At 37.2% G+C, this 13,805-nt stretch overlaps 1 long non-coding RNA gene across 1 annotated transcript in view; it reads right to left on the minus strand.

Annotated features, from left to right (window-relative positions):
- The window catches only part of LOC118764467, a 3,353-nt gene extending 796 nt beyond the window's left edge, over positions 1-2,557 (minus strand). Inside the window, exon 1 of the long non-coding RNA XR_005000277.1 lies at positions 2,008-2,557. This is a non-coding gene — a long non-coding RNA (uncharacterized LOC118764467). The remainder of the gene's footprint in view (positions 1-2,007) is intronic.
- Positions 2,558-13,805: the final 11,248 nt, after the last annotated feature.

A 13,805-nucleotide genomic window follows, 5' to 3' on the forward strand; every position in this document is an offset into this window, starting at 1 on the left:
CCAACACTTGTTGTTCAAGCTTTTCAGCTCCATTGGCTGTCCACCTTTGCTTTCCTGAAGCTACTTAAAGTACTTAGACAAAGTGGATCAAACTACGGGCAGGTAGAGTTGCTGCAATATAGTGAAATATTTTCCCATGGCCTTTGCGTTTTCCTCACAGTCCGTTACTTCTAGGCTGAGTCAGTTATCGCGGTAGTGAACATAAACTGTGGAGGCGCAATGGCCCAGTGGTTAGGGCAGCGGACTCGCGGTTTCGATTCCCAGACCGGGCGTTGTGAGTGTTTATTGAGCGAAAATACCTAAAAGCTCTACGACGCTCCGGCAGGGGGTGGTGGTGATCCCTGCGGTACTCTTTCACCACAACTTTCTCTCACTCTTACTTCCTGTTTCTGTTGTACCTGTATTTCAAGGGGCCGGCCTTGTCACTCTCTGTGTCACGCTGAATATCCCCGAGAACTACGTTAAGGGTGCACGTGTCTGTGGAGTGCTCAGCCACTTACACGTTAATTTCACGAGCAGGCTGTTCCGTTGATTCGGATCAGCTGGAACCCTCATCGTCGTAACCGACGGAGTGCTTCCAAACATAAACTGCAAATGGAAAAGCGGGAACAGCTCTATGTATTCTCACTTGAAAATCAGCGATCCCTTCTGCTCATGATCCAGACAACGTCAATGGCGCTATATGGCACATAGCGTGGCGCCAATACCAATATAATTCAGCACTGACAACATAACATACATTGCAGAAACAACACAGAGTCAAGTTCAAAGGCTGATCAATCTTCAATAAATTCGCCACAGGTAGCATTAATTAATAAAGTAATGCAGAACAAGTGGGAGCTGTTCAGTATCTGGAATGTCCCTTGTTTCATCCCAAATTAATTAAAAGGGCTTAACTTACGTCTTTCTTTAATTACTGATACCATGACAGTTCTAAATATTGTGATATTTTACCTTTTGTCTTTTAGTTTTTACTTGTCTTAGTCACTGGACTATGGTCATGCTGGGGCACCGCCATGAAGCATTTAGTCGAATAAAATCGCATCCCCCATCGCACTTATTTTTTCTTAAAGTTTAGTGCTTATTCAATCAGCTTCTTTTGCCGTATTGATAAGCTACAGGGATGGAAACAAAAAAAAACGGTTGTCATGTGATAACGCGGGAACAAACGAGAACAACATGACATACATACATACATTACACACATACACACATACACACACACACGACAGGCTTCCATACAGTTTTCGTCTGTTAAATTCATTTATAACTTATTAGTCGGGCCGGTGCGGGCTCTGGTAGAAGACACTTGCCCAAGGATCGCATGATGTGACTAAACCCGAAGCCACTCAGTTGCAAAGCGAGCTTCTTAATCACATAGCTATGTAAATATCTTTCTTTTAGAGAGGACCTCCACTAGTTACTCTTCCCTAGCGATATGGTTGCGTACCGATAGCAGGACTATTATGGGATCTTTTCGGTTTGAACGGCAGTTTTTTCCAGCAGTGTCATATGAAATTGTCACCCATAATTATGAGCCTAGTATCGATCTATTGCATTTCAATCTGTTTTAGGGTTAGGGTTAGTTAGAGTTAGGGGTGGGGTCAGTGTATCTTTTTTTCTTCACAAATGTAAATAAACCCAATCTGTTTCTTAAACGAGGGACATATTCACATATTCATACAGCACAGAATGTTTTCACCCCAATAGACGTCACTGATTGGTTGAAATTGCAGAAATTGAAGAAAAACAACAACAAATATCTTAGAAACTATAGAATTTTCTCAATAAAACCAAGAGAAAAAGATGTTTTATAAACACATTCTACCAGTATACGAAGTTTAAAAGTGTCTAGTTACGTGGAAATAATTAAAAAAAAACTGCCGTTCAAACCGAAAAGATCCCTATTATATCTCAAACGTCGCCTCACACTTGCTACCCGAATCGTGGAAATAAATCGCAGAGCTGTTGTTTGTAAAACAGATGTAAAATACGGATATATGGTACCTATTTTCATGAACTTTCTTCACATGAACTTCTTTGGCCATGGAAAGCGCTCGTGTATTCTTTTCTCAATGCTTTTGGCAGTCCCTCCAATGCAGAAGAACCTGTTACACAGAAACTGGGACCTTTAATGGAGAGACAAAGCACTCTTCTGCCCAACAGCTTGCTTCCAGTCGAGAACATCAGATTCATTTCAACTTTTTGGGGACCTTTCCATTAACGTGTACTTGCAGCCAGCCATGTGCCTATACATTAAGTATGATACATAAATGTCTCTTTTAATTTAATACTGCCCCAATTGTGTATACCGGAATCTTATTCAGCCGGGCGGCTATTCGCAACATCAGTGAACGTTTTTTTCCCTGTTTCTTATATCGACGAATTTTCGTCTAGGCATATGGCTAGTTGCAAATACACATCATTGAAAAGAGCCAGAAAAGCTGAAATGTATTTGGCGTTCATGCTGACACTTGGTGGGGCGACTGTTTGTCTCTCTCAGATATTCCGTGTTTTTCACACAGCACGTCCATGAAAGATATTATCTCAGGGTGAATACCACAGTAAGTAGCCTATAAATGGTGTATATATATATATATATTAAGTATGATTCATAGGTGACTACATTGATGTGTGTGTGTGTGTGTGTGTGTGTGCGCGTTATTGACGTCATAAGAATTAAAATTGTTATGACGTCAACAACACAATTTCTCGCTGGAAAGAATGAAGTTTCTAAAATGAATAGCGAAATTCGAGGGATTGTTTCGGTCCAACGGTAGATCGCCCGTCATGTTTACTGAAGATGTGAGTTGGAGTCTCACGGCCAGCCTTCGACCATTGGGTTTTTATCCCAATTTTTAGTCGCAATTATTTATAACTTTATCTGCTATGAGATGCATAGTTAGCTCTCTGTAGATCACTATTGGGAGAAAAACCCAATATCTTCTGTTAGTTCAAATGTTTGGAAAACAAAGATTAGGAGTGTGTCTTGTCTTTATAAGTGAGTCTGTATCCATGTCAGAGTTTTTCTTTACACTGGCTTCAAACGTAATGTTATTCATTTCATGTTCTTTTATGCCTTGCAGTTATAGCGGTTCAACAAACTGAGAAGGTTAAAATAAGCATCGGACTTAATAAGTAATGGGGCCCGATATGATCGACTGCAAGCTTTTAAATGTAGGGCCCCAGCATGGCCGCACTTGAATGGCTAAAACCAGTAAACGAATATAAAAAAAAAGGAAATGCGAAATATTTTAAAGTGTTATTGATGTGTGTAAATGTCGGTCAGTGATGTAATAGATGCGTGTGTATGTGTGTGAGTGTATATAGGAACGTTACATATACATCTAAATATATCCGTATTATATATATATATATATATATATATATATATATTATATTATATATATGCACACATACACTCATATCAGTGACGTTATCAGACAAAATATAAACACATCAATTAGACCACTGGACAACGTTTTACATACATCAAAACATTATCAGACTTAGACGTGTGTGTGTGTGTGTATCCGTGCGGTGTGTGCGCGCGTATGTGTATGTATAATAATATATATATTATATATATATATATATATATATATATATATATATATATATATACATATATAATACATATATATATATACATACATACATATATAATATATATATGTATGTATGTATGTATGTAATATGTATGTATATGTACATATGTATGTGTATGTACATATATATATGTATACACACACACACACGCACACACACACACCACACACACACCACACACACACACACACACACATATATATATATATATATATATATATATATAGATAGATAGATAGATAAATACATACATACATATATGTATTTATATATATGTGTGTATATGTACATATATATGTAGTGTATGTACATACATATATATATGTATGTATATATATATATATATATATATATATATATATATATGTATAGTATATATATATTATATATATATATATATATATATATATATATATATATATGTATATATATATATATATATGTATATGTACATATTATATATATATATAAGTGCATGCACATATACATATGCACATTCACTGGCACACATATTTATGTAAATATATGTAATCTAAAGTTGTTATTGATGTATGTATATGTTGTTCAATGATGTTATTGATACGTGTATATAAGTTATGTATGTATTTACGTTAAGGGTACATGCTATACATGTAACATGTACGTACGTCTGTATGCGTATGTATATATAAATGTATTTATATGTCTGTGTGTGTGTGTTGCCTAATGATGTAATCGACATATATATATATATAAATCCAGATGTCTATATCTATATATATATATACATACACATGGTAACATGTATATATATATGTCTGTTAGCATGTGTGTTTTGTCTAATGATGTAATTTACACATACACAGACACACACCGTCTGAGCATGTTCATACTGCATGTGATGAGAGTGGCCAGTAGCGGATTCGTTAATGCTAACAACCACTGCAGTGTATTTTGGAGTTTGCAGGTGATATACTGCCAATTCTTTGTTTTTCCTTGCTCACTTATAATTTTTGTTTTATTTGTTTTACTTGTCGGGTTTTTCATCTCTTAATATATTTCTTTTGGAATGTTGGATGCATTTAAAGTTGTCTCTAGTTTCCATTAGTTTTAGCTATTTTGATTGTATATTTGGGAATTATATTATGTTCTAGTGTTGCATCTTTCCAAGCGTGTCTTGGAGAACTTTTCTCTCTTTTATCTTCCTCTGGAATTATTTTATCATTTTATTCTTTTCTGCTCTAGGCACAAGGCCCGAAACTTTGGGGATGGGGGTGGCAGTCGATCACATCGACCCCAGTACACAACTGGTACTTAATTTATCGACCCTGAAAGGATGAAAAGCAAAGTCGACCTCGGCCGAATTTGAACTCAGAACGTAACGGCAGACGAAATACCTATTTCTTTACTACCCACAAGGGGCTAAACACAGAGGAGACAAACAAGGACAGACAAACGGATTAAGTCGATTATATCGACTCCCGTGCATAACTGGTACTTAATTTATCGAGCCCCGAAAGGATGAAAGGCAAAGTCGACCTCGGCCGAATTTGAACTCAGAACGTAACGGCAGACGAAATACCTATTTCTTTATTACCCACAAGGGGCTAAACACAGAGGAGATAAACAAGGACAGACAAACGGATTAAGTCGATTATATCGACCCCCGTGCATAACTGGTACTTAATTTATCGACCCTGAAAGGATGAAAGGCAAAGTCGACCTCGGCCGAATTTGAACTCAGAACTTAAAGACAGACGAAATACTGCCAAGTATTTCGCCCGGCGGGGTAACGTTTCTTGCCAGGTCGCCGCCTTTCTGGAATTAATTCATTTTGAAATCATCGTGTGCCGTGTTATTGAAGTTGAAGATTTTGAAGATACCTCGTTGAAGGTTTTAGAAAATTGGAGCTATTCAACACACACACCACACACACACACACACACACACACACACTATATATATATATATATATATATATATATATATTATATATATATATATATATATATATATAATATATATATTAATAAATAAACATATGCAATATATATAAACATATATGTACTACCTACCTCTACATGTATATATACACGCATATATGAGTACAGGACACCAAAAAAACGTCGAACACAACGAGAAACGAAAACATAGACACAACCCACGGAACTGGACATTTTTTTAAACAAAAAAAAATAGAGTACAGGACAATTAACACAAGGAAAAAACCCCTTCTTCAGTCGCCATGGTTTCATCTACTCTACGTTTCGAAGATGAAGGCGAGACGTATCTTCGAATAAGAAACTTTCCTTCCTGCGAAAAGCAAATCAATTAAAATTTGAGATCTTTTTGCAGAGGGGTAAAAATGGTAACAAAAACAGGACAGTAACGACATATGTAATGTATATATATATATATATATATATAATATATATATATATATATATATATATATATATATATATATATATATATCTATATATATATATATGACCTCATGTGACCTGCTGAATAACAAGCCATTTCGTTGGTGACCGCAGCCCGTTCAACATCGTTCCCCTCTGCCGAAAAGGCAATTTTTCCAACACGCCTGCTAGATAAGTTAAATTTGTCTCAATTTGTCTGAAGTCGTAAGACACCTGCTGTTATCCTGTTATTAACATTCTTGTTTTTATTTTTATTTTCGTTTTTTGTATATGTGGAGGCGCAATGGCCCAGTGGTTAGGGCAGCGGACTTGCGGTCGGAGGATCGCGGTTTCGATTCCCAGACCGGGCGTTGTGTGTGTTTATTGAGCGAAAAACACCTAAAAGCTCCACGAGGCTCCGGCAGGAGATGGTGGTGATCCCTGCTGTACTCTTTCACCACTCTAAAGGCGGTGCTCCAGCATGGCCGCAGTCAAATGACTGAAACAAGTACAAAAAAATATATATATAATCGTGCGGCTTTGTCCGTTTTTCTGTCCTTATTGCGTTTACATTCGATCCATTTTCCAAGAAATCTAATGCTCACAGCTTAGTTTTTCATTGGGGCTGGCCGTGTCGGAGCAAATATCAGAATTAATCAGCCGAAATTTGCTATGATGATCCGGTTTCTGACTGAAGATTAAAGGCTTCGAATGACCCGTCCGTTTTTTGTGTTCGTCCCTTTGTGTATTTCACGTTCTTGTTTCTTTATATACAATTTATATATATATATATATATATATATATAATATATATATATATATATAAGTTAAAGTTAATCCAAACAAGAAAACACAAAAAAACACAACAACGCGAGGACGTGGAACAAATATAGTATTATTGGACGCTCAGGAAAGAAGGAAAGAAGGAGGGTTTAACGTTTCGAGCGGAGCTCTTCGTCGGAAACATAGGAGAAGGAAAGATCCAGAGAAGGGAAAACAGAGGAAAAAAAATCGCCAACGGTACACACGTTGTCTAGGGAGAGTCATTCTCTTTTAGTGCCTTGTTACTTAACACATTCACCGGTTCGATTTCCCCTTATTTACTTATTTATTTTATTCTAAAATTTTCTTTGCGTCATGCAACCCCTTCAATAGTCGTTTCAAAGACCATTGAAGTAGCTGCAAGACAGCACAGTTGTTATTCTAAGCCTTGTAAAATAAGTAAATGAGTGGAAATCGAACAGGTGTTTGTGTTAAGTAATAAGGCACTAAAAGAGAATGTCTCTCCCCAGACACAATAAAATATGCTTCAACACACGAATTCACATAAAGAATCTTGCAAACCAAATACAAAAACGATATATATATCTTCTTCTTCTTCTTCTTCTTCTTCTTCTTCTTCTTCTTCTTCTTCTTCTTCTTCTTCTTCTTCTTCTTCTTCGTCGTCGTCGTCGTCGTCGTCGCCACCTCCTTTCTCAGCTACTACTGCTGCTTAAATAATCAAAACCAAGAACTCATATTACAACTACTACTACTACTACTACTACTACTACTACTACTACTACTACTACTACCTGCTACCGAGATCTCATATGAGTAAAAGAGAGCGACAGAGACAGACAGAAAAAAAAGGAAAATGTCCCTTGCATTTGAAAACTATGGAAATATTTAAAAAAAAACTTTTCATTTAATTTTTCCACAATTTAATTGTTTTTCATGCTTTACTCTAGGATGAAAAAGTCGCAAAGACTGAAAACGGTACTAAAATGTTCTTCATGATAAAATTATTTTAGCATTTTCTACTTTGTCTTCTATATATATATGTGTGTGTGTATGTGTGTGTGTATGTGTGTGTGTAAAATACAAAATGGGACAAGAACGCAAAACATCCGGACAGCTAGGTGATACAAAAAGAGACAACAAAACATCCAGATAGACGATACAAAGAAAACAAGGACGGGTCATTTGAAGTTTTCTATCTTCAGTCAAGAACCAGATTATCCTCGCAATTTCGGCTGATTATTCTTAAGATTGCTCCAATCTGGCCAGCCCCAAGGAAAAACTAAGCTAAGAGCATTAGATTCCTTGGAAGAAAGCAGCGAATGTATATGAAAACAAGGACGGAAAAAACGGACAATGTTACACAAATATAAATACAATAAAAATAATAAGACATAACAACAGGTGTCTTTCGACTAAGGACGAATTGAATTAAGCTGGTGCGTGTGGAAATGAAGCCTTACGGCAGAGATACAAGAATTTCACAAACACAGGGAATATATATATATATATATATATATATATATATATATATATATATATATATATATTAAAAGGGTTGAATGTGAATTCGCCCTTTAAATGGAGTAGTTTCCGAAAGATTTCTAACATTGTTTCTTCATATTTTACTTTAATTTTCTGGTTAACATAGATATAAAAATTTATGTTAGTATATTAAGTATATAATTTAACTTATAAAACAAAGTTCAACAAATCCAATCATATCTTTCGTAAATGGAGGAGATTAGATGTTAATATGGATTGAAATTATTTTTATTCCTGTGGCTATACGATCGTTTCATACAGAAAGACAATAAATTCACTTTAAAAATCTGGGTTGTCAGAAAGCATTCGTCTGTAGCAAAAATTAAGGAAAGGATAAAACAAGTTAAAAAGATGTTAGAATTACATAGGTATGGTGTTCGTAAAGTTGGCAACCTTATCAATCCGATTTTCTCTTTGAAATGCTTGCAGAAGACAGAAGGATGCTGTTTCGTAATTCTCTGACGCTGAGTCATAGGACAAAACTCTTTGTTCCCATTCAAAATTGGTTGAATCCATCATAGATTTAATCACAACTTCCATATGCTACCATGCCTGCAATAATAATTCAAACCGTGTTAAAATCATGGTTCTTTCGTTCGCTTACTGCTTTCAGTTATTTGACTATGGCCGCGTAAAGGCATCACCTTCTAGAATAGTGGTTCACAAACTTTTCAAGAGATTTCACGTGCCGGTCCCCTAACAGTTTTTTCCGAGGATTCGTGGTCCCCTATAAAATGCTGGATAATCAACATGGAAAAACAAATGACATACATTCGTGTACCGTAATTTCTGGACTATAAACCGCACTGCTCACAGACCCGCAAACCACAACTTAATCCAGACAAAGCCCCATTGGGATACAATAAATATACATGAAAATATGAAGAATGAGTTGATAAATTGGTTACAAAACAAATGAGAAACGAAAAATACCGACAGCACATGCACGATCAATCATTATACTCGCATATTTTCTATTGGCCAGTCACACTTGTACAACAAGCGTGGTTAGCAAATGAGTATGTAGGAGTGGCGTGATTTTTGAGACCAATGACAAAAGAAAGATGATAGCGTGCGAAAAATTGAAAATCTTAACATTTTTTTAAAGATTTTTTTGAAAATCTTAAAATTAATTGTCTCAAGCCACCTTGTTTTCAAGATACTTCAGCGTCCCTTCGCAGCCTCCTAGGGGACTTCGGGCCCCAGTTTGAGAATCACTGTTTTAGAAACATGTTTCTCATATAAGAGATAGAGGATAGTCTAGCCCGTAGCGTAGCTGATCCGAGCCGATTTAGACGGTGCGCCTCAGTGGAGCTTTTATGGGAGCGGCATTTTGGGGTCTGCTGTATAAGCCCGTATAGGAGTCGAGAGGAGCTGTTAGGGCACTGATTCAAGGGATACCCCGGGCAGCACACACTGGTGCAGCTTCTCCTTGGAGGGTGACTGTAAAGGTTGAAGAGGGTAAGACGAATTATGTATAACAAAATTAAAGAAGTTTCCAACTTTTCAATTTATCCAATACCACGGCGAAGAATTATATGGACGAAAAATCCTTTTCATGATCTCATTAATAAAATGTTACAGGGGTTCCCCCAAATTATTTTAGTTTGAAGACTACAGTTCTAGGATATTATAGGTCACACCAGTACCTATTTTATCGACTTTGGTACGAGGAAAGTAAACCTGAGATAGGCAGGATCAATCCGTCTATCTTTCTTTGTATATATAATTTACATACATACATACATACATACATACATACATACATACATACATACATATATTACTCTTTACTCTTTTACTTGTTTCGGTCATTTGACTGCGGCCATGCTGGAGCACCGCCTTTAATCGAGCAACTCGACCCCGGGACTTATTCTTCTGTAAGCCCAGTATTTATTCTATCGGTCTCTTTTGCCGAAACGCTAAGTAACGGGGACATAAACACACCAGCATCGGTTGTCAAGCAATGCTAGGAGGACAAACACAGACACACAAACGCACACACGCATATATATATATATACATATATACGACGGGCTTCTTTTCAGTTTCCGTCTACCAAATCCACTCACAAGGCTTTGGTCGGCCCAAGGCAATAGTAGAAGATACTTGCCCAAGGTGCCACGCAGTGGGACTGAACCCGGAACCATGTGGTTGGTAAACAAGCTACTTACCACACAGCCACTCCTGCGCCTGTATATACACACACACACACACACACACACACACACACACACACACACACGCACATATGACAGATATCGCCATGATAGAGCGCTAGCCACTAAATCTTTTTCTATTTTCTCACTCTGTTTATTTCTGTTTTCTTTTCTGTCGAAGACCGTAGGCTCGAAACGTAAAAGACTTTCTCACTTCCCGAGCGTTAAACTAATACATCTGTTTGTTGTTTTCACACCCGTCTTTTGTGTTTTTTTGTAAATTCTCACTATATATATATATATATATATATATCATTATACCTGTGCATTAGCCGGTTGGATGTTGTTATGTAAGTATGGCTGGTCACAATGCGCTTTTTCGCATTAATGTTGCTTTCGAATGACGCGACTCCACTGGCTAAGTGAACAGGCCAACATTCCCCCTAAAAGTCGCAGGGTTGCCTTTTTACAGCCGGGTGGACTGGAGCAACGTGAAGTGAAAACTTTCATTCAAGAACACAACTCACCGCCGGTCTGGGACTTGAAACAGCGATCTTGCGGTTGTGAGTGCGATGTCTTAACCGCTAGGCTACGCGCCTTCTACAGGGATGTAACAAAATAGTATTACAGTACAGCTATCTGTCACTTGCGAGCAAGCGAGTATACCTTGGCAAGATGTACCATGCTTTCGCTAATTATTTTAAATGCCTATCTAATCGCATATGTATCAACCACTCAGCTTTTGATCCAACGACACTTCAAGAATCTAAGCAAACATCATGAAGTAAAGTTTGTCCAATGCTGTACTGGCTCTGCCATCTGCCGACTATATTTTAACCATTATATTTTACCTCTTTCAGTCATTGAACTGTGGCCATGCTGGAGCACCGCATTGGCGGGTTTTAGTCGAACAAATCGATTCAAGAACGATTTTTTTTTTAAGTACGGTACTTATTCTTTGGTCTCTTTTGCCGAACCGCTACATCAGGAGGCATAAATAAACCAGCACTGGTTACGTTACCAAGCGGTGGGGCAGGGGTACATAGACTCCCCCACACACCCGACAGGCCTCTGTACAGTTTCTCTCCAACGTATTCACTCAGAAGGGCATTGGTCGGTCTGGCTGCTATAACAGAAGACGCTTGGTCATGGTGCCGCGCGGTGGAACTGAACATGAAACCACGTGGTTGGAAAACAAGCTTTTTCACCACACGGTTCAGCCCGCACCAGGTATATTCATCCATTTCCAGGCAGATTTCTTGCATGACAACCAATTTAGTCATATCCCCTTTTGTAACATAAAAATATTGAGCATAAATAAGAAAAAAAGTACCGATGTAGAAAATTAATATTCGATTTTCTTTCTTTCTTTTTTGTTTTACTTGTTATAGTGTTTGAAATTAATGTTTATTTGAATAAATTTCTGAACTGTTAATGTATAATTTAATGGTTTAGGCGCTGGAGTGGCTGTGTGGTAAGTAGCTTGCTAACCAACCACATGGTTCTGGGTTCAATCCCACTGCGTGGCATCTTGGGCAAGTGTCTTCTGCTATAGCCCCGAGCCGACCAATGCCATGTGAGTGGATTTGGTAGACGGAAACTGAAAGAAGCCTGTCGTATATATGTATATATATATATATATGTATGTGTGTGTGTTTGTGTGTCTGTGTTTGTCCCCCTAGCATTGCTTGACAACCGATGCAGGTGTGTTTACGTCCCCGTCACTTAGCGGTTCGGCAAAAGAGACCGATAGAATAAGTACTGGGCTTACAAAGAATAAGTCCCGGGGTCGATTTGCTCGACTAAAGGCGGTGCTCCAGCATGGCCGCAGTCAAATTGACTGAAACAAACAAAAGAGTAAAAAGAGAGAGTTTGTTGAACTGTTTGTCAATGTTTGTTCTATTTGATCTATTAATATTTGAGGTGAAAGATTGTTCAAACGAAAGCAGCGCCTCCAAACTTGGCCTCTTGTTACAATTTGGGCATCAACTAAGAAATAACTACATTTAAACAGTTTCTAAATGTCTACATCTGATCCAAACAATTTCGTCCTCCACCCAAAATATAAATAAATAAATGTTTAACTAAATAAATAAATGTAAATTACTTGCTTCTGAGCAAAAGCTAATCATTGTTTCTTCCTGACTCATAAATAAACTGAAAGCAGGAAGATAAAAAAGCAAAAACAAACAAAAAAATCATCGGAGCAAACCGAGTTTTCATTTATTTTTATTCATCTATTTATTTGTGTTTTCTTTGTTATGTTTCCCAATTGTTAGCGTATAACCTTGGATGATGAGAAGGGGAAAAAAAAAAAGAAAGTCGTCACTCTCGATAATATATGCACGGCTCACGTCATAACATGCATAAAACGCATTAGCGGCGTTCCATAGATTGAAAGAGAAATTATTACCTCACCGTGCCTTCGTACTTTCCTTACCAGAACCAACTCTACGCTACCTCCTTCACTCGCTCTCCCTCCTTCCCTCCCTCTTTCATCCAGCTTTCCCCTCAAGCTGATCACGTGACAAACACATTGAGTTTTTATTTATTTTTTTGGGCTGCTCCTGCTGCTGCTGCTGCTGTTGTTGTTTGCTTGGCTTTTTTTTGCAGACTTTCTCTTGGGAACTATCCAGCGCTTTCAGGTGAGTGAGTCAATGGCCCCAGCCAACAATTCTATCTTACCACTACTGCAGAAATTACACTTAAGCTAACTTCGGTTTTTCTCATTTACTCCAGAACCTGTTTTGTTTCCAACTTCCAAAGCCATTGTTTAATTTCAAGCGAAATCTCTTGTTTTGACCTAATGACCGTCACCTTCTCTGCTCTGCTCTGTTTTCTGCTTCTCTTCTATTTATCTCATTTTCTCTCCCCGAATCCTCCGATATTCTCTCTTTCTTACTCTCTCTGTTTTCCTTTTCTTTTAATACACATCTTTTCATTTATAATTTCCCGACCAGACTGTTTATAAATTTTTGTTTTATATGTTGTAATTTAACCAGTTAATGGCTAATTATCCTGTTTCTCTTTTACAAAAAGTCACCGTTGTTTATTTACACTCGATACTTAATATATGCAACTGCAGATAATGATTTATCTTGCTGTGTAATGTTTATATATTCTTCTCGTTGTCGGGAATTTTTCATGTATTTATGTTTTAATTTCATATTGAACCTAAAAAATAGTTAATTAATTATTAATTAATTAATTAAACTGCTTCAGACAGAATCCAGCTGGACTTTATATATAACAGCCCAATCGACTTTGCCTTTCATCCTTTCGGGGTCGATAAATTAAGTACCAGTGTCGCACTGGAGTCAATGTAATT

Source organism: Octopus sinensis, linkage group LG8, assembly GCF_006345805.1.
Source record: "Octopus sinensis linkage group LG8, ASM634580v1, whole genome shotgun sequence".
NCBI lineage: Eukaryota > Metazoa > Mollusca > Cephalopoda > Octopoda > Octopodidae > Octopus > Octopus sinensis.